Source organism: Crocuta crocuta, unplaced genomic scaffold, assembly GCF_008692635.1.
Source record: "Crocuta crocuta isolate KB4526 unplaced genomic scaffold, BGI_CrCroc_1.0 scaffold68, whole genome shotgun sequence".
Lineage (NCBI taxonomy): Eukaryota > Metazoa > Chordata > Mammalia > Carnivora > Hyaenidae > Crocuta > Crocuta crocuta.
Window position 1 is genome coordinate 2,867,818 of NW_027532426.1, and position 22,010 is coordinate 2,889,827.

Below are 22,010 nucleotides of genomic sequence, written 5' to 3' on the forward strand. Positions count from 1 at the left end.
TGTGCTTTCTTTTTTTTTTTTTTTTAGGTTTATTTGAGAAAGAGAGCAAGAGAAAGCAAGCATGAAAGGGGCAGACAGAGAGAGGGAGAGAGAATCCCATCCAGGCTCCATACTGTCAGCACAGAGCCTGATGTGGGGGCTCAAACCCACAAACTATGAGGTCATGACTTCGGCTGAAATCAAGAGTTGGACGCTCAACTGACTGAGCCACACAGGCGCCCCTCAAATTTTGCCTTTTAACTTAAGTTCTTTAAGTAGATCCTCTTGGCTCCCAGTAGTGCTGTATTGGATTGAGCCTTCTGACACACAGAGAGTCTGACCCTAAAGAAGTTGAGAATGTTTGGTCCAGGCCTTAAAAAGGTAGAAACACAGAGAATGAGCTAAGTTTGCTCTCTGTTCTTCTAAGATTAACTAGTCAGGTAGATTCAGATAAATTACTCTGCCTCTATCAGTAAAGAAATATAGAGAAGCCAGGAGTGGATTTTGAAAAGTTCTTCCTCATGAAAATCTGAAGTGAGAGACATTTCTGTATAACAGAGATGATCAGAGAAGGTTTCATGAAGGATATGAAATTAGAGCATTAAAAATGAATAGATTTCTAGGTAGAACATTAAAAACCATAAAGATGAGAAAATATAGGCTTTGTTTGAAAACAAGAAGTAGTCTGATTTAACCGAGCATTTGAGTTCTTGATTTCAATTATGTTATCCTTTGGGAGTTAATTATCAAACATAAACATTTAGCCCTTGAACAGTAGTTGGCTCATTTTCAAGGTTATTTGAACTTGGAAGATTATAAAAATCACCCCTTTCTGGTTTTAAGACAGCAAAGTAAAATTATTTCCACGTTCTTTCGGAAATCACATTAAAAACAGGAACATAAACTCTACCTTTTGAAACTATGAGATATCTGTAATCCTCCTTGTATGGAAGAAGAAAAAGCAGAAAAGAGTGACCTAGCAGAGGAGATGAAGGTTAAACCCAAGTACCTATAGAGGAGAATACTGGCAAGAAGCAGATCATGATTTGTCTACAGAACACCTGCCTCAGAAACTCAGAGCGTGGAAGTACTGTATTCCACAGATGGAGGCTGAGAACAGGGGGTTTTATGAGTCTCTAATGGGAGATTGATCCCTCTCTGTTCCCTTCCCTTTTCCCACTACTTGCCCCCTTCACCCTGAGCAATTGGGCAACTGTCATCAGCCTTACAGAAGTCAGGAGATTATTCCCTGAAAGAGTTGAATGTGAGAAGTTCAGGACCTAGGACCCCAAGCCCAGAGGAGGATCGGGCTAATCTGCCACATGAATTTTGGAGGTTCCCAATCTCCTTCCCTCACCTAGTTCCAGAATTCTGTGAACTAGGTAAAGGTTTAGAGAATCTTCCTCCTATTAAAAGAATGGCTCCAAAGAAAAGATAGCTGAATTTAATAATTTTGCTTATGTTATCAACAGGCTCATGCCTGTCAGTGTTGATTTAAAAAAAAAAAAAGATCTGTAAGCCTGTTTTTGTTCTTTGTGGTTGATGGCAGGCAACCTCATAAAGTCATTCACGACCAAACTTTCTAGAACTGTTCCATAGAGGGGCACCTGGGTGGTCCACACCAACAAAGTGGAGACTTCTGGGATTCTCTCTCTCTCTCTCTCTCTCTCTCTCTCCCTCCCTCCCTCTCTCTCCCCCCCTTTCTTCCTCCCTCCCTCCTTTCTTTCTNCCTCTCTCCCCCTCCCTCCCTCTCCCTCCCTCAATGTCTCTCTCAAAATAAATAAACTTAAAAAGAAATGTAAAAAGTATGAAGGCTAGCCCAACATTTAACAATGGAGTGCGTGTAGATTTGTGGAAAATCTCATTGTCCTCACTTTTTTCAGTTTGCCTTGGAATCCCCACTGGTTTGGGGAGATAGGATCAAGCATACTGCCAGAGAACAGAGTTATCAAGCTTATGATCTAGGTTAAGTCCTACTTTGATCATGCATACAGTAATGACACTGGTCTGTTTCTTTCCTTGGTCTGTATTGATATTAATTTTGATTCTTCTTTTATGCTTAGGAAAAATAACTGTAAATGTAAACCTATATTTTAGTACATTCTGTAATCCTTAGGTAAATTACATTTATTTCTGTTGGTTCTCTTTTTGGTTTCTTTATTTTTTTTTTTAATTTCCAGCTTTATTGAGATAAAGTTGACATATAAATGTGTTTCAGGCATACAGTGTGATGATTTGATATATGTATATTTTGCAGAATGATTGCCACAATAAGGTTGATTAACACATCCATCACCTCACAGCGTTAATGTTTGTGTGTGGTGAAAACATTTAAGATCTACTCTCTTAACAACCTTCATGTATACAGGACAGTACTGTTAACTATATAACATGCTATACATTAGATTCACAGAACTTACTCATTTTGTAAGGAAATTTGTAACCCTTGATCACCTTCACCAATTTCCCCCAGTCTTCAAGACCCTGGCAACCACCACATATAAGCAGATTATATAGTATTTATCTTTCTCTGACTCGTTTTACTTAACATGTTGCCCTCATCCATGTTGTTGCAAAAGGCAGGGTTTCCTTTTTATGGCTGAATAATATTCCATTGTGTGTGTGTGTGCACTCACCCAGAAGTAGGATTGCTCCATTATAGGGTAGTTCCATTTTTAAGTTTTTGAAGAACTTCCGTACTGTTTTCCACAGTGCTGTACCAATTTACATTCCCACCAAGAGCACGCAAGGATTTCCTTTTTTCTACACCCTCACCAGCACTTAACTGTCTCATGTCTTTTTAATAACTGCCATTGTAACAAGTATGAGAGAGATCTCATTGTGGTTTTGATTTGCATTTCCTTGATGATTAATGATGTTGAACACCTTTTAATGTACCTGCTAGGCATTATAGATCTTTGGAAAAATGTCTGTTTGGGTCCTTTGCCCATTTTTTAATTGGGTTACTTGGTTTTTGGCTATTGTATATGTTTTAGATATTAACCCTCTTATCAAATAAATGGTTTGCAAACATTTTTCCTATTCTGTTGCTTGCCTTTTCATTTTGGTGATCATTTCCTTTGCCATACAGAAACTCTTTTTTATTTAAAAAGTTTTCATTTATTTATTTTTTTTATTAAGTAAGCTCTATGCTAGCCCAAGGTGGGGCTTGAACTCATGACCCTGAGATCAAGAGTCATGTGCTCTACTGACTGAACTAGCTGGGTGCCCTTGGAAGCTTTTTAGTTTGATGTAGTCCCACTTGTTAATTTTTACTTTCCTTACTTGTACTTTTGGTGTCATAAAAAAAAATCACAGCCAAAATCCAATGTCAGGGAATGTTTTCACTATATTTTCTTCTAGGAGTTTCATAGTTTTGGGTCTTACCATTTATTCAGTCTTTAGTCCATTTTGAGTTAATTTTTCTCATGGGTGTAAGATAGATGTCTAGCTTCATTCTTTTGCATGTGAATATCCAGTTTTCCCAGCACCATTAATTAAAGAGACTACCTGTCCCCCAAGTATTTCTAGGTACATTTTCAGATATTAATTGAATGTATATGCATGGGTTTATTTCTGGGCTCTTGATATGTTCTGTTGGTGTATGTGTCTGATTTTTTTTTAAATTTTTTTTAATGTTTTATTTATTTCTAGGAGAGAGAGAGAGACAGCGTGAGCAGGGGAGGGTCAGAGAGAGAGGGAGTCACAGACTGAAACAGGCTCCAGGCTCTGAGCTGGCAGTCAGCACAGAGCCCGACGCGGGGCTTGAACCCACGAACTGCGAGATCATGACCTAAGCGAAAGTCGGACGCTTAACCGACTAAGCCACCCAGGTGCCCCTGTATGTGTCTGTTTTTATGCCAGTGGCCTGCTGTTTTGATTACTGTAACTTTGTAATGCAGTTTCAAATCCAGAAGTATGATGACTCCAGCTTTGTTCTTTCTCAAAATTGCTTTGGCTGTTTGAGGTCTTTTGTAGTTCCATATGAATTTTAGGATTAATTTTTTCTAGTTCTGTGAGAGAATGCCATTGGAATTTTGATAGGGATTGTATCGAATCTATAGATCACTTTGGGTAGTATGGACATTTTAATACGATTAATTCTTACAGTCCATGAACATGAGATATCTTTCTATTTGTGGCTTCAATTTTTTTTCATCAATGTCTTGTAGTTTTTAGTGTATAGATCACTTACCTCCTTGATTAAATTTATTGCTGAGTATTATTTTTGATGTTGTAAATGGGGTTGTTTTCTTTATTTTTCAGTTAGTATGTTGTTGGTGTATAGAAAATCAATTGAGGAACACCTGGGTGGCTTAGTCAGTTAAGCATCCAACTCTTGGTTTTGGCTCAGGTCATGATCTCATGATTTGTGAGATCAAGCCCCAAGTCCGGGCTCCATACTGACAGCATGGAGCCTACTTTTTCTTGCTTAATTGCTCTAGTTAGGACTTCTAATACTGTGTTGAATAGGAGTGGTCACCCTTGTCTAGTTTTTTATTTTATTATTTGTTTAAAGTTGTATTTATTTATTTCAAGAGAGAAAACAAACAGGAGGGGGGAATAGAGAATCCAAAGTGGGCTCTGTGCTGACAACAGATGTGGGGATTGAACCCACAAACTGTGAGTTGAAGACCTGAAACAAAGTCAGATGCTTAACTGACAGCCACCCAGACACCCCTTGTTTTTTATTTTAGAGGAAAAGCTTTCAGTTGTTCACTGTTGAGTGTGATATTAGCTCTTGGCTTGTAATATATGACCTTTATTATGTTGAAGTGTATTTCTTCTATATCCAATTTGTTGACAGTTTTTATCATGAAAGAATGTTGAATTTTGTCAAATATTTTTTATTTGCTGAGATTGATCATATTTTGTCTATTAATGTGACATACTAATGTGGTATCTCACATTGATTGATGGTGTGCTAAACTATCATTGCATCCCAAGGATAAATCCCACTTGATCATTGTGTGTGATTCTTTTAATGTGCTGTTGAATTTGGTTTACTATTATTTTGTTGAGAATTTTTGTATCTACATTCACCAGGTATATTGGCCTATAGTTTTCTGGCTGTGGTAACAAGGTAGTACTGACTTCATGAAATGGTTTGGGAAATTCTTTTTTCCTCTTCAATTTGTTGGGAAGAGTTTGAGAAAGATTGGCATTGATTCTTCTTTAAATGCTTCCTGGAATATAACAGTGAAACTATCTGGTCTTGGGCTTTTATTTTGGAGGAGGTTTTTAGTTACTGATGCAGTCTTTTCAGTAGTTAGTAGTATGTTCAGATGTTCTACTTTGTCGCGATTCAGTCATGGAAGTGTTAAAAAAAATAAACTGATGCACATTAAAATTTTGAATAATTTATTTGAGCAAACATTGCTTCAAATCGCACAGTGCCAACCCAGATCATGTTTTAGGTGTGCTCCACCCACAGGACCAGGGGCAAAGTTTTTATAGATAAGATTCAGAAGAAAATTAAAGAAGTTGTTTGGCTATCTCTTAAATGGTTGCCTTATTTGAAATTGTTCTTATGTTTGATTTTTTTTTTCCCCCAGATTCCAATGCATTAACTCTGGCTTCAGTTTTGGTTTGCATACGGAGGCTACAGAGACATTTTGATTTCCATACCAAGGCATTAGAGCCACCTCAGTCTAATGGCCTTGTTGTTTAATTACTTTAACAGTAGCTTGTCATGTTTCTAGAAATTTATCCATTTCTTTTAGGTAGTCCAGTTTGTCAGGATATAATTGTTCATAGTGGTCTCTTATGGTCCTTTGTATTCCTTTGTTATCATTTGTAATGTTTCCTCTTTCATTTATAATTTTATCTATTTGAGTACTCTTTTTTCTCTTGGTTAGTCTAGGTTTGTCAGTTTTGTTTATCCTTTCAAAGAATGAGCTCTTAGTATTGTTTATCTTTTTTTTTTTTTTTTTTTTTTTNAGCTTGCAAGCAGGGGAGGGGCAAAGAGGGGGTGGGGGAGACAGAATCCTAAGAAGGCTCTGTGCTGTCATTAGAGCCCGATGCAGGGTTCAAGCTCACAAACGGTGAGATCGTGACCTGAGCAGAAATAGAGTCAGAAGCTTAACCGACTGAGCCACCCAGGCACCCTTCTATTGGTTTCTTTTATTTTGTGTATTTCTTCTGTAATCTTTATTATTTCCATCTACTAACTTTAGGCTTAGTTTTTTCTTTTTCTGGTTTCTGCAGGTATAATGTTTGCTTGTTTGAGACCTTTTTTGTTTTTAATGTTTATTTTTTTGAGAGAGAAAGAGCAAGCTAGGGAGGGCAGAGAGAGAGGGAAAGAGAGAGAATCCCAAGCAAGTTCCACACTGTCAGCACAGCCCATTGTGGGGCTTGAACTCACAACTGTGAGATAACGATTTGATCCAAAACCAAGAGTTGGATGTTTAACCAACTAAGCCACCCAGTCACCCCTCTTTTTTCTAAAACTTTCTACAACTTTTCTTATAGTTATAACTATAAGCTTTCATCTTAGAACTGTTTGTACTGTGTTCCATACTTTTGTTATGTTGTGTTTCCATTTCTGTTTGTCTCAAAATATTTTTTGACTTCCCTTTTGATCTCTTCTTTGATCCATTGGTTGTTCAGTAGTGTGTTTAATTTGCATGCATTTGTGAATTTTCCAATTCTCCTCCTGTGACTGATTTTTAGTTTCATTCTTGTTATATTATGATTTATAATGAATAAGTGTTTTGATCTTTGCCCACAATTCCTGGCTCACAACTCCCCAACCCCTTGGAATTTCCTAAATTATAAGAGCAATAGAAACATCTTCTGTTACAATATTTTATTTTTTGTCCTCAGTTTAGAGCCATAAAGGAGAAATACCATGTTGTTATTCATAACAAGCCCCTTTCAACCACACCTGAGTTTATGTTAATAAGGGGACTTAAAAATTTTTTTTTTAATGTTTTATTTATTTCTGAGAGAGAGAGAGAGAGAGAGACAGCGTGAGCAGGGGAGGGTCAGAGAGAGAGGGAGACACAGACTCTGAAACAGGCTCCAGGCTCTGAGCTGGCAGTCAGCACAGAGCCTGATGCGGGGCTCGAAGCCACGAACCATGAGATCATGACCTGAGCCGAAGTCGGACACTGGACGCTTAACCAACTGAGCCACCCAGGCGTCCCAATAAGGTGATTTTGGAAAGCCTCTAGTAAGCCTTTAAGGGTGGAGGCTAGTTGCCAAGGAAACCAATCATAACTGGAGGGTTGGAACTTTCAGTCCCATACTTCTATTCCCCTAGCCCCACCTATGGGGAGGAGAGGGGGACTGGGAGTTGAATCACTCACAGATGGCCAGTGATGTAATCAGTCATGCCCGTGTAATGAAGCTTCCATAAAAATTCAAAACTGATGAGGTTTAGACAGAGTTGCACACCCCAGTTCTTATGGGGACAGTAGCACCGGTGCTCGGAACCCTTTTGGACCTCATCCTATATACTTCTTCATCTGGCTCTTCATCTGTGTCCTTTATAATAAATTGGCAAATTTAAGTTAATGTTTCTTTGGGTTCTGTGAGCCTTTCTAGCAAATTGATTGAACCTAAAGAGGGGATCATGGGAACCACCAATTTATAGCCAGTTGATCAGACACACAGGTAACAACCTAGGTCTGCAACTGGCATCTGAAATGGGGAGTCTTGTGGGACTAAGCCCTTAACCTGTGGGATATGATGCTATCTCCTGATTGATAGTGTCAGAATTGAGTTAAATTTGTAGGATACCCAGTTAGTGTTTGCTAGGATTGGAGAATTGCTTGATGATGTTGGAAAACACACATCAGAATACAGTTGTGGTCAAGGAAGATACTTGATATGATGTCTTTATTATTGAATTTGTTGAGATTTGTATTGTGCTGTAACATGTTCTGTCCTGGATAATGTTTTGTGGGCACTTGAGAATGTGTATTCTACTGCTGTTGGATAGAATGTTCTGTATATATGTTTAAGATTGATTTGGTCTATAGCGTTGCTCACATCTTCTGTTTCCTTATAGACTCCCTGTCTTACAGTTCTGTCTGTTGTTGAGAGTAGAAATATTGCTGGTTATTGCTCCCTTTAGTTCTGTTACTATTTGCTTTATATATTTAGGTGCATAAAAATCTACAGTTATTATATCCTCTTAGTGAATTGACCCCTTTATCATTATATAATGACCTTCTTCATCTCTTGGTATCTTTTATTTCTACTGGTTCTTTTAGTGGTACAGAACTTAATTTCCTCTAGTTCAGGCTCCTTCTTAATGAGAGAATCTATTCTATGACATCCTTGAATTTGGGAAGGCTGGCTGACCAGTAATGGAGGGCGCTCATAGCTTTATAAGTTTACTTAAGCCTTGTTTGTCTTAATACAAATTGCCTTCATTCATCTAGGTTGGCTATCTGGAATACTATAGAACTACTTGATTCTAGGGGACTGTTCTTCAGATATTCGATAGCAATTATAAATCTTCCATTCAAGATTTTGAATGTTCATCTTTACCATTTTCCCTAAGACTTAGTTTTAGAACCTCTCAATATCCTGGGATCCATCTTCTAAATGATGGATTTAGAATCCATCAGTTTTCTTTCTCGAATGTGACATTAGAGTTATTGATAACCATTTAAATTAAGAGTAAGATATTTTTCTAGCTTGATACAGTCCTTGTGCTTCCCCATTAATGTCCTAAGACATAGTCTTTCTTTTAAAATTTGTCACAGTAAGTTACATAAATGACTCATAATAAACTGAAACAGAGTTTTTTTGTGAAACCAGGTTTCCTGTTTTATATTTATGTAACTGGTAATTGCTTAATCTAAGTGCAAGATTTTTTTCCTTTACAATATTGTATAGATTCAATGTTTATTTAGACTTTTTTAAATAGTTTATTGTCAAATTGGTTTCCATATAACACCCAGTGCTCATCCCCACAAGTGCCCTCCTCCATGCCCATCTCCCCCTTTCCCCTCCCCCCCACACCCATCAGTCCTCAGTTTGTTCTCAGCATGCAAGAGTCTTTCATGGTTTGCCTCCCTCTCTCTCCCCAACTATTTTTCCCCTTCTCCCCCATGGTCCTCTGTTAAGTTCCTCCTAATCCACCTATACGTGCAAACATATGGTATCTGTCCTTCTCTGCCTAACTTATTTCGCTCAGCATAACACCCTCAAGTTCCATCCATGTTGCTACACATGGCCAGATTTCATTCTTTCTCATTGCCATGTAGTATTCCATTGTATTGATAAACCACATCTTCTTGATCCATTCGTCCATTGATGGACATTTAGGCTCTTTCCATGTTTTGGCTATTGTTGAGAGTGCTGCTATGAACATTGGGGTACGTGTGCCCCTATGCATCAGCACTCCTGTATCCCTTGGGTAGATTCCTTGCTGAGTCATAGGGGAGTTCTATTGTTAATTTTTTGAGGAACTTCCACACTGTTTTCCAGAGGGGCTGTAAGTGCAAGATTTTTTAACTTATCCCTATTTAATTTCCTCTTGACACTGTCCTTTAGAAATCATATTGAATCCTAATTCTAAGATATTATTTATCCTGATGGGTTTTGTGGACTCTACAATTTTAGTAAATGTGCTTAATGATTTTATCCTAGACATCCAAAACTAGAATTTTTATCAAACATGGTGATTTGATTGAGAACATGTATTTCCTTTCCTCTTCAAAGAGTACTAAAATTACAATAAAGGAATAAAAAGAGGCATAAGACCTCAGGGACAAAAATGAGTGGAAGACAAAGAAACCACCATAGTTGAGAAATTTCATCTACTTTTTAGAAGACACAAAATGGATAGAAGAGTGTTAAGTAATTTGGCCAAATGGAAGAAGTTACACCCTGGGTTTTCTGCAGAGACAACCAAGTGAGTTTACCTAGGACAGCCTTCCCAGAGACTCAGCATTGGTAGCAAAATGTCTCTGAAAAGACCAGGATGAGGCTTGAGGTTAAAAATAGGTAATGTTAAAAAAAAAAAAAGTAGGTGATATTTGAAAGTTTTATATGAAGTGGTTGAATCATGCAAACTACTTCTTCCCCCTCTAGGAAACTGGGGATTTTTTTCTCCAAGAAAATGGAAGCTGAGGGTTCTGGACCCAGGAACATCAGATGCATGAAGAGGATAGGGGTTTGGATCCAAGGAATTAAATGAAAATCTGCATACAGACTGGTGGGTCTACGAAATCACAATGAGCTTCCATTTAGCTTCTTAATGCCATTAATAGGAATGTACAGCCAAGGAATAACCAGATTGTTGAGGAAAGCATCTAAAATGAGAGGCCAAACAAATAGACAAGGCAGAGATCAAAGGGGAAAAAACTGGGGTGGAGGGGGAAAAGGGTTTTAATCTCTAAGGTTTAAATGTTGCATCTTCAGAAGAACAGGATGTTATTTTGAAAATCTTTCAACAAGAAATAACCTTTAAAAATGAAAAGTAGGGGCGCCTCAGTGGCTCAGTCGGTTAAGCGTCCGACTTCAGCTCAGGTCATCATCTCACGGTTCATGGGTTTGAGCCCCTTGGCAGGCTCTGGGCTGACTGCTAGCTCAGAGCCTGGAGCCTGTTGCGGATTCTGTGTCTCCCTCTCTCTCTGACCCTTCCCTGCTCTCACTGTCTCTCTCTGTCTCAGAAATAAATAAAACATTTAAAAAGTATTAAAAATCAAAAGTATTCTAATTTCCCCTCCCCCAACAGCATAAGGATTGTAGGTAAAATTCAAGCAATTTCCTAGGAATTAGAACAAAAAGATTAAATTAGGGAAATAGGAGAAAACTAATTTTTTTTTTTTAATTTATTTCTAGGAGAGAGAGAGAGAGACAGCGTGAGCAGGGGAGGGTCAGAGAGAGAGGGAGTCACAGACTGAAACAGGCTCCAGGCTCTGAGCTGGCAGTCAGCACAGAGCCCGACGCGGGGCTCGAACCCACGAACTGCGAGATCATGACCTAAGCGAAAGTCGGAGGCTTAACCGACTAAGCCATCCAGGCGCCCCTGAGAAAACTAATTTTTAAAATTAAAGATAGACCAGGAGTTTCAGTGTTAGACTAACAGAAATATAAATATGAGAGGACAGAGAAAATAGTGAGAAATGATACCCAAAATATATCCAAACCGTTTTCTAAGTCCTAGGTTTGCAAATTGAAAAAGCTGAAAGAATGGTAAAAAAGACAAAGACCAAGAGGCTTGATTATGAAATTTCGGTAAACTTAGAATACAGAGACTTTACTAAAAGCTTCTGGAAAGAGTATCTAGAGATTGCATTCAGAGGACCAATCAGATGGCATTACATATCACAGTAGTAATATAGACAGATAGAAATGCATGAAACTGTGTCTTCATGTCCTCAGTGGGAAAGATTTCCTACCTGTAATTTTATTCCCAGCCAAATTATCAATCAAATGGGAATCTAGAATACAGATATTTTTAGACATGCAAGTGACTTAAAAATTTCATTTTTTTTTTTTAAAAAGTGTTTATTTATTTATTTTGAGAGAATGAGAGCATGCATGCATGGGGGAGGATCAGAGAGAAGAGGAGAAAGAGAATCCCAAGCAGGTTTCACACTGTTCAAACTCATGAACCATGAGATCATGACCTGAGTTGAAGTCAAGAGTTGGATGCTTAACCTGAGCCACCCAAAACTTCAGTTCTCATGAGCTGTTTTTGTTTGTTTGTCTGTAAGTTGCCCTTACGTACCAAGGGAAAAGAAACCAGATTAAAGAAGCAGAATTCAAAGAGAAGAGCTAAGGAAGAGCCCAAGGTGACAAGTGTGTAGCCAGTCCAAAGAATCAACAGAGTGAAAGAGAAGAAAGAACAAAGGGTTTGGGGAAGGTACAGCTGCAGTAAAAAACAGTATCTGATATGTCTGAGCTTATATTGATAGACATGTGACAGATGTTGGAGCTTTTGAGGAAAAGTTAAACATCTATAGAGGGGTACCTGGATTGCTCGACTCTGATCTCAGCATAGGTCATGATCTCACGGTTCGAGAGATCAAACCCCACCTTAGGTTCTGCACTGACAGCGTGGAATTCTGTCTCCCTCTCTCTGTGCCCCTCCCCCACTCATTCTTTCCCTCTCTCTGAAAATAAATAAACATTAAAAAAATAGAGAAAATAGAAAAAAATGAGGTAGACATTAATTTGTAGAAAAAAAGTACATTGCATTGTCTTGTTTTACCTGGCTTAGCACTGACTAGTATCTCTCTAATCATAGCCACACTGACTCTTCATTTAAACAAAGACTGCATTAAAATTACAGTGGATATGGAGGGTGGGGTAGAAGTTGAAGCTAGATACTTGTATTCTATGGCTAAATAAAAAGGATGCAGGGATAGGGAAGATTCTGCTGTTTTTCCAAAGCCCTTTTGTCTTGGTTGATTTTTTTATGTAAAAATTCAATGGGGGCACCTGGGTGGCTCAGTTGGTTAAGCATCGACTTTACCTCAGGTCATGATCTTGCAGTTCCTGAGTTCAAACCCTGCGTAGGGTTCTGTGCTGACAGCTCAGAGCCTAGAGCCTGCTTCAGATTCTGTGTTTCCCTCTCTCTCTCCCGCTCCCCTGCTCGCTCACATACTCTCTCTCTCTCAAAAATAAACACTAAAAAATATTTTAAATAAAAAATTCAGTGAAATTCTATGGCATATTGTAGAGACCTCTTTTCAGATGTTTATCAGTTAATTAATAACAGCCAAATATCTAGCTATATCATACATCCTTTGTTTAGCTGTCTTGTTCATAATAGGGCCATTGTCTTGCTCATATCATGGCCTAAGAAGTCTAATAGGTCTCCTTGGTCTATTAACTTGGTATCACTTTCCCTTAATGCCTTTCTTGCAAAATTATTTCTTCACTTCTGCTTTAAAGAATCTTTGTTCTAATTTAACATTGTTTCTCTTGTTTCTCTTGGTTCTTTTTAAATTTAAATATAATTTCTGGCATGCAGTTAGGATATCTAGGGTGCTGTGTACTTTGTTTGTTTCTTATGTTATCTAAAACAGGGGAAATCTTTTTCTACAAATATATACCATGGCTATGTTAAAATACTATTGCTTTGGAAATATTTCCATAACAGTAAGATGATTTAGAACGTGTGTTTGTCAGTGAATTGTAAAATTACTATCTGACATATGTCTTGGAAAATTCCACAGCTTCTGCCAGTTTTCAATTGCTGGCACATTGACTAGAATTTGTACATGAGGAAATCAAACTCTACTTTCCTTTGATTTACCAACCCCTGTGTGGTTTTGGAATATGAGATTAGAGGTTAAATACTTGGTAATCCTGCGTCAAATCCCATATTGCCTGCCTGTGTCTACTCTTAGTTCTCTAGTGTGTATACAGATGAGGTGGGGCTAGAGGAAGTGAAGGAGGAGGAGGAAGAGGCACAAGTAATTATATTGCTACTTTGAATTTTCCGTTCTTTCCTTTCCGGTCATGACCTTGAAAGAGGTTTTCAGTAGGGCATGGAAGATTTCCTGGATTTAGCAGCACCCAAAATGAGTTCCAGTCATACCCAGTAGTCCATCAAAGTTCACGAAGTCCTCAGGACCCTAGAATGTTGCTGGGGGATAGTTAAAACTGAGTAAGTGAAAGAAATAATCAACAGGAAACAGAATGAAAGTGTTTACTTATTTTATACTGAGAGCAATGAATAGTGGAGCAATGGTAGTGGATATAGATTTTGGTTAGTAAACAGGACAGAAGTCAGGATGAAAGAAAGCTTAGAATGTTGAGTCAGATGTTAGAAGGTGTCCAAAGCAGAAAGTTTGACCTATTAAGTAATGTGTCTGTTTTCTAAGTGTATCCCTTCTGTGGTATTTTTAATCTAGGAATTTTTCTTATGATAAATTTACTCATGAAATGGTAATGTACTGGCAGTAGTTTTCTTTTAAAATGCAATTAAATATCTACCAAGAACAAGATGTTAGGCAGAGAAATTACAAACTTACTTTGTTTTAGGTTTATTTAGCCATTCAAAAATGTTTTTCCTCTTAGATTCTGGCAAGAAAATCAGCCAATCAGAAAAACATCTGGTGTTAGTTGAATGAAGGAATGTCATAATCAGTAAAAATTACTTACAGGAAAAAAATAGTAAAAAGCTTATGTAGTTTTAACTCTTGGTTTCTTTATAAAAATTATTTTATTTACTTAAGACAATTTTTAAAGTTTATTTTTTTTTTAATGTTTATTTTTGAGAAAGAGAGAGAAAGTACAAGCAGGAGAGGGGCAGAGAGAGAGGAAGATACAGAATCTGAAGTAGGCTCCGGCGTCTAAACTATTAGCACAGAGCCCAACGCAGGGCTCAAACTCACAAACCATGAGATCATAGCCTGAGCCAAAGTCGGTCGCCCAACTGACTGACCCACCTATGCACCCCTATTTTTAAATTTTTTTTAAAAATCTGTTTATTTTTGAGAGAGTGAGACAGAGCATGAGTGGAGGAGGGGCAGAGAGAGAGGGAGGCACAGAATCAGAAGCAGGATTCAGGGTCTGAGCCTGACACAGAGTTCAAAGTCACCAATCGCAGGATCATGACCTGAGCTGAAGTCAGACACTTAACAGGCTGAGCCACCCAGGCACCCATGAAAATTAATTTTTTTTAAGGAGAGGAAGAGTTCTTTACTATTTTCTTTTAATTAATTTATTTTTAAGTAATCTTCACACCCAACATAGGGCTCAAACTCATGACCCTGAGATCAGGAGTCACATGCTCTACTGACTAAGCCAGCCAGGCATCCTAAAATATTATTCTTTTTTTATTTTAAACATGAAGGACCCTTATTTTTTATTTTTTTCAAGTTTGTGTATTAATTTTGAGAGAGACCGAGCACATGTGTGCATGGAACAGGCAGAGAGAGGGGGGAGAGAGAGAATTCCAAGCAGGTTCTACATGTCATTGCAGAGCCCGATGTGGGGCTCAGTCTCACAAGTGGTGAGATCATGACCTGAGCCAAGATCAAGAGTTGGTCACTTAACTGATCCACCTAGGTGCCCCCTGAAATTTCATTCTTAATCTTTTACTGAAATTTTCCTCCCACCAATATATTTGACCCATGTTGGACTACCCTTGTGTGTTTCAAGTTTTACTCAAATAAATGCTCATGAGCCTAAGCTTTAAACATAGTACCTGTTTTTTTTGTGGGTTGTTTTTTTTTTTTATATAGTTTTTGCTGTTAACAACCACTCTAAAACTTAGTGTCTTAAAACAATTAATTATGTCAGGCAGGACTTTACATTGGTCGCTGGAAAAGTCACTCATGAAGCTGCATTTATCTAGTGACTTGACTGGGGCTTGCATCATCTAAGACAGCTTCACTTAACAGTCTGACACCTGGGTGTCACTGTCAGCTGGTACTCTTTTCCACATGGCCTCTCATCATTCAGAAAATTGGTCTGGGCTTTTTTTACATGGTGGCATGAGTGTTTCAAGAAGGTAAAGCTTCAGTGGTTTTTAAGGCTTAGCCTTGGAAGTAAACAGTGTTACTTCCATCACATTGTTTTGGTTAGATCAAGTCACCATGTCAACTCAGATATAGAGAGTGGGGAAACAGACTCCACCTTGTGAACGGAGGTGCAGTAAAATCCCATTGCAAAAAGGCATTGCCACAAGGAAATAAGATTTATTGAAAGCTGTTGTTAAGAGTTTCTACAATGATCTCCCTCTGGCTCCAGNAAGGTGGATGGACGCTCAGCCAACTGAGCCACCCAGGGTGCCCCTCCAGTGCTTCACATTCTTATCACATGCAGAATATCCCCTCCCAGTGCTCATGTGCAGTTCCTCTTGATCCAGAGATCTATGAACTAAAAAGACAATTTATCTGCCCCATACACACAATATACACTGTTGTCACAGGAATAGAATAATGGCAATAGACATTCTCCTTAAAAGGGGGACATAACACCTAGCACATGGCACATAACAGTTGTTGGTTTATATCGGTTCTGAAATCTAGCTGGGCACATGTTGTCAGGGTCATCTACTCCAGGAGCAGGAAATGTGACTGACTAAGGAACTTCATGGGAGTGGGTCCCTAATCCATTGTTCTCTGTGATTCTTGGTACCACATTCTGGACTCTTAATTATGCTTTCTAAGAAGTCTCTCCTTCTACATAAGAAATGTCTTATGAAGCTGAATAGCTTTCTCAGCATACTTCTTGCCTATAGAAAATTGGGATCCCATAGGCCTCTTTTCGTTTTGAATAGTCTTTGTCCCTTTTAATCTAGCTGGTACATCTTTCTTTAAAATCTCTGGGATTTTTATGAATCCGATTTGTGTTATACTGTGTCCTCCCAAACTACAGCATTTTAGTTCATTTTAAGACAGGCCTCTCTCTACTTTGGTTGTGTCAGACTGTTGTAGCATAATTCCCTTAAGCTTCTTAGAGGACTTTTTGTCTAGTTGAGAGAGTCAAGTAGGCATAGCTTTAAATTTTTCTGAGGTTTGGGGTTTCTGGTTGGCTCAGTTAAGCGTCTGACTCTTGGTTTCAGCTCAGGTCGTGATCTCCTGGTTCTAGGAGTTGGAGACCTGCATTGGGTTCTGCACTGGCAGCACAGAGCCTGCTTGGGACTCTGTCTCCCTCTCTCTCTGCCCTTACCCCAGTTGCACTCTCAGTCTCTCTCAAATAAAAGAATTAAAAAAATTCTATAATGAAGTAAAATTTTCTGAGGTTTTTAAAAGGTACTTACAGCCACATCTTTGATCTAATATTATCCTGTTATTATCCTGTGGGTAGTTCTCATTTTGAGACTTTTAGGGCTTGAGAGACAGAAGATGAAGAATAGTTTTATTTTCCAGTGTAGTAAGTTCTAGATCCTCTATGTTTCTTCTATTTTTTTTTTTTTTTTAACAAGCTCTACAATTCTCTCTTTGGTGTATTTCTCACCATCCTTTATCATATGCAGCTAAAAGAGATGAATTACCACTTTGAAAGCAGCTGATATAAACATGTTTAATGACGAAAGAAAATCAGGTTTAAATAAGTTAAGAGGAATATGATGACAGTGGTTTAAATAGAGAATGTCAATAAATAGAAATTATAAAAAAAAAAGAACCAAATGGAAATTCTGAAGTTGAAAAGCAGAACAACTGAAAAAGTACTAGAGGAGGAACTCTGAATCCATACATAGAGAATCCATGAACTTGAAGACAGAGCAATAGAAATTATCAAATTTGAAGAAAAGAATGAAACAAATTGAGCAGAACTCAGAAATCTGTGGGACATCAGCTGTACCAACAATACATACAGTAAAGTCTCAGATGGAGGTGGTAGAAAGAGAAAAAAATATTCGAAGAAATAATAGCTGAAATTTCCTAAGTTTGATGAAAAACGTGTATCTACACATACAAACATATGAGTGAGTAGGATTAACACAAAGCCATCTATACCTGGGTATATTTTTACTGAATTGTTTAAATCCCAATACAAAGAAAAAATATGGAAAGCAAGACAAAAAGAATTCATGATGTGCAATATAATTGACAGCTGACTTTTCACCAGAAACAATAGAAGCCAGAAAGCACTTGGAAAACCGTTAAATTGTAGAAAGTAAAAATTGTTACTTAAGAATTCTATATTCACACATCAAGAAAATGAAAAAACAACCTAAAGAGTGGGAGAAATTACTTGTCAATAATATAAGCGTCTTATATCCTGAATATTAAAAAAAAAACTTATAAATCAGTTAAAACAACCCAATTTTATATAGGGCAAAGGACTTGAATAGACGTTTCCTCAAAGAGATATACAACAGGCCAACAAACACATATGCTCAACATCATTAGTCATTAGGGAAAGGCAAATCAAAACCATAATGAAATAGCACGTATTCACTAGGATGGGTACAATTAAAAATAGAAAAAAAAAGAAAGGAAAATAAGAACTATTGGCTATGATGTGGAGAAATTTGGTTTGTTTGTTTTTTTAAGTAAACTCTGCCCAACTGACTCAAACTCAATGCCTCGAGATCAAGAATTGCATGTTCTGGGGCGCCAGAGTGGCTCAGTCTGTTAAGTGTCCAACTTTAGCTCAGGTCATGATCTCACAGTTTGTGGGTTCGAGCCACGGGCTCTGTGATGACAGCTAGCTCAGAGCCTGGAGCCTGTTTAAGATTCTGTGTACTCTCGCTGACCCTCCCCTGCTCACGTTCTTTCTCTCTCTCTCTCTCTCTCTCAGAAATAAATAAAACATTAAAAAAAAAAAGTTAATTGTTTTCACTGCCTAGCCATCCAGGTGCCCCTGATGTGGAGAAATTTAAAACTTTTTACCTTGTTGGTGGCAATGTAAATTGCTGCAGTTACTGTGAAAAACAGGTTGACAGTTCATTTACAAGCTAAACATACCATACTACCCAGAAATTCCACTCCTAGATACCAAAAGAATTGAAAACAAATATTCATAAAAGTACTTGTGCACAAATAATGTTCACAGCAGCAGTATTCGCAAGGCCAAAAGGTTGAAACAATCTAACTGTCCATTGACAGATGAATGAATAAGCAACATCTGGTATACCCATAAGATGGAATATTGTTCGGCCATAAAATGATTGGATCACTGTGATATAGTTCTATATAGATAGACCTCAAAAATGTTATAAAAATGAAATAAGCTGGATATCAAAGGTCACATATTGAATGATTCCATTTATGTGAAATATCTAGAATAGGGAAATCTATAGTGATAGGAGAGTAGTGGTTGGTTAGGCCCTGGGAGTGGGAGAATATGGGGTGGTAAGTCTTGGGAGTGATTACTTAATGAGAACTGGGTGTCCTCGAGGAATGAAAACTTTGAAATTAGAGAGATGTGGTAGTTGCACAACATTGTAAACACTCAATGCCATTGAATTGTGTATTCTATGTGAATTTTCTTTCAGAAATAATTTAAGTGAATTCCTTATCCAGCAGAGCTATTATTGAAAAATACAGACAAAATAAAGACATTCCCAGAATAGCGAACACAGAGAATTTGTTGTTAACAGACATGAAATACTGCTTTACATGAAATACTAAAGGAAGTCCTTCAAGCTGAAAGGATATGATTCCAGATGGTAACTTGAAGGAAAAGTACTGTAAAAGTTAATTACAGGAATAAATATAGAAGGCTATAAATAGTTTTTCTCTTATATTCAATGGAATTAAAGACAGTTGTGTAACACAATAATTATAAAACTGTTTTATTGGGATTTTAAGATAAATATGTAACGTGATAATAGCGAAAAGCAGGAGGGAGAAATGGATTTCTGTTGGAGCAAAGTTTCTATATTTTACCAGAATTAAATTAGTAACAATCTAAAATTGTGATAAGATACTTTTTTTCAATAACAAAAAAATAACAATGATACTCTAGAAAATACCTGCTTAAAAGAAAATCATAAAAGAGGAACAGAAGAACAAAAGACACAGACATATAGAAAACAAATAGCAAAATGAGAGACATACCAAACTAAACCAGATAATTACATTAAATGTGAATGAGTTACATACTTAAAAGGCATAGATTGTCAGACTGGATTTTAAAAAAACAAACACAAGATTCAACTTTATGCTGTGTAGAAGAGGCACACTTTAGATTCAAAGCCTCAGATAGGTTGAACTTACATGAATAGAAGATATACTACATACTAGCCTTAAACAATCTTAGAATGAAATTAAGAGTACAGTTTGATTCACAGTAGCGTCAAGAAGCATACAATACTTGGCAATAAATATAATAAATGACTTAATACACTGAAAATTAAGTAGACTTCAAGCCCAGAGTGGGGCTTGAACTCCTGACCCTGACATCAAGATTCCATGCTCTACCAACTGAGCCAGCCAGGTGCCCTAACATTGAAAATTATAAAATATTGCCAAGAAAAATTAAAGAAGACCTGAAAACAAAAGCATAAGAAACCAACCAGACTTTCCAAGTTCATGGTTTAGAAGACTCAGTATATTTAAGATGGCAGTTTTCTCCAAATTGATCCATAGAATCAGTGTAGTCTCTATCAAAATCCCAGCAGGCTTTTTTGCAGAAATTGGCAAGCAGGTTCTAAAATTTTTATGGAAATGCAAAATGAAGAACGCAATAAGAGGAGTTATAGTTTCTGATTTCAAAATAATATAAAGCTATGGTATTCAAGGCAGTGAGTTATTGGCATAAAGATAGACCTATAGATTAATGTAACAGTATTGAGAATCTTAATGTAACTGTATTGAGAATCTAAAAATAAGTGTTTACATTTGTGGTCAGTTGATTTTTTTTTTAACGTTTTATTTATTTCTTAGAGACAGCATGAGAAGGGAAGGGTCAGAGAGAGAGGAAGGGTCAGAGAGGGAGGCACAGAATCTGAAGCAGGCTCCAGGCTCTGAGGTAGCTGTCAGCACAGAGCCCGATGCAGGGCTTGAACCCAAACCGTGAGATCATGACCTGAGCCGAAGTCAGCTGCCCAACCAACTGAGCCACCCAGGCGCCCCAGTTGATTTTCTTTTTCTTTTTTTCTTTTTAAACATTTTCTTTATTTCTGAGAGAGAGAGAGGGAGATACAGCGTGAGCACGGGAGGGTCAGAGAGAGAGGGAGACACAGAATCGGAAACAGGCTCCAGGCTCTGAGCTGGCAGTCAACACAGCCCAAAGCGGGGCTCAAACCCACGAACTGTGAGATCACGACCTGAGCCGAAGTCGGCCGCCCAACCGACTGAGCCACCCAGGTGCCCCCCTAGTTGATTTTCAATAAAGGCAATTTAGTGGGAGAAGAATAGTGTTTTAAACAAATAGTGTTGAAACAATTGGATATCTGCATGATAAAAGATATACAACTGCACCTCCAACCATATACCAGAAATAACTCAAAGTGGATCATACATTTGAATGTAAAAACTAAAACTATACAACTTCTAGAATAAAACATAGCAGATAATAATTATCACCTTTGGTTAGTCAGTTTGGTTAGTCGTATACAGTTTTCCTCTGCCATCTGAAAGTAGAGCGTTCCTGTGAAATCTTTTGTACACTGAAATGGTGCAAAGTAAAGAAGCAGTTATCATTAATCTATATGGGAAATTTGTTGAGTGTTCTAGACCCCCCCAAAAAATAACATCTCTTCAGCTTTTCTGATTCTTAGGCTACATCTTGCTAATGGATGCACAAAATAAATCAAGATAAAGTACAGAGGCTCGCAGACACAGTTCAAGGTAGCAGCTTGATACTGAGATGCTGACTGTAGCTCTTGGAGAACTGAGCTCATCCCAGCAAGTGCCCCCTCAGTGCCCATCACCATTTCTTTAAAAGTTTAAAATAAACCGAGGCACTTGGCTGGCTCAGTTGGTGAGCATGTGACTGTTGATCTCGGGGTTGTGAGTTTGAGCCCCATGTTGGGTGTAGAGACTACTTTAAAAAATTTTTTTAGTTTAATTTTGAGAAAGAGTGTGAGTGAGGGAGGGGGAAAAAATCTTAAGGGGCCCCTTAACGGCTTAGTCAGTTGACCATTCAGCTCTTGATTTTGACTCAGGATATGATCCCAGGGTCCTGGGATCAAGCCCTGCATCAGGTTCCACATTGAGCATAGAGCCTACTTGGGATTCTCATTCTCTCTTTCTCTCTCTCTTCCCCTCTTACTCCCTCTCTTTCCCTTTCTTCCCCTCCAGCTCTCCCCTACTTACATGCTCTCTCTCAAAAAAAAAAAAAAAATCTAAAAAAATTTAAAAGTTTAAAATAAACTTGGGGCACTGGGTGACTCAGTTGGTTAAGCATCTGACTTTGGCTCAGGTCATGATCTCACAGTTCGTGGGTTCGAGCCCTGCATGGGGCTCTGTGCTGACAGCTCAGCCTGGAGCCTGTTTCAGATTCTGTGTCTCCTCTTTCTGCTTCTCCCCCACCCATGCTCTGTCTCTCAAAAATAAATAAAGTTAAAAAAAATTTTTAATAAACAACATACACTACAGCCCAGCAGTTCTCCATCTTAGATCCCATATATAAGAAATTAAAACATATTTAAACCCAAAGACTTAGAATAATCATAGGAACATTCATGAGGGCCGCCTGGGTGGCTCAGT

The 22,010-nt window shown here is 37.9% G+C and overlaps 1 protein-coding gene across 4 annotated transcripts in view; it reads left to right on the forward strand.

Moving 5' to 3' along the window:
- The window catches only part of FBXL20 (F-box and leucine rich repeat protein 20), a 99,123-nt gene that overhangs the window by 24,121 nt on the left and 52,992 nt on the right, over positions 1–22,010 (forward strand). Inside the window, exon 2 of one of the 4 annotated variants that reach the window (XM_077779336.1) lies at positions 10,030–10,153. The exons of the other annotated variants lie outside the window; for them this stretch is intronic. The gene's annotated coding sequence lies outside the window, so the exon portion shown is untranslated. The remainder of the gene's footprint in view (positions 1–10,029; positions 10,154–22,010) is intronic. 4 annotated transcript variants of the gene reach the window in all.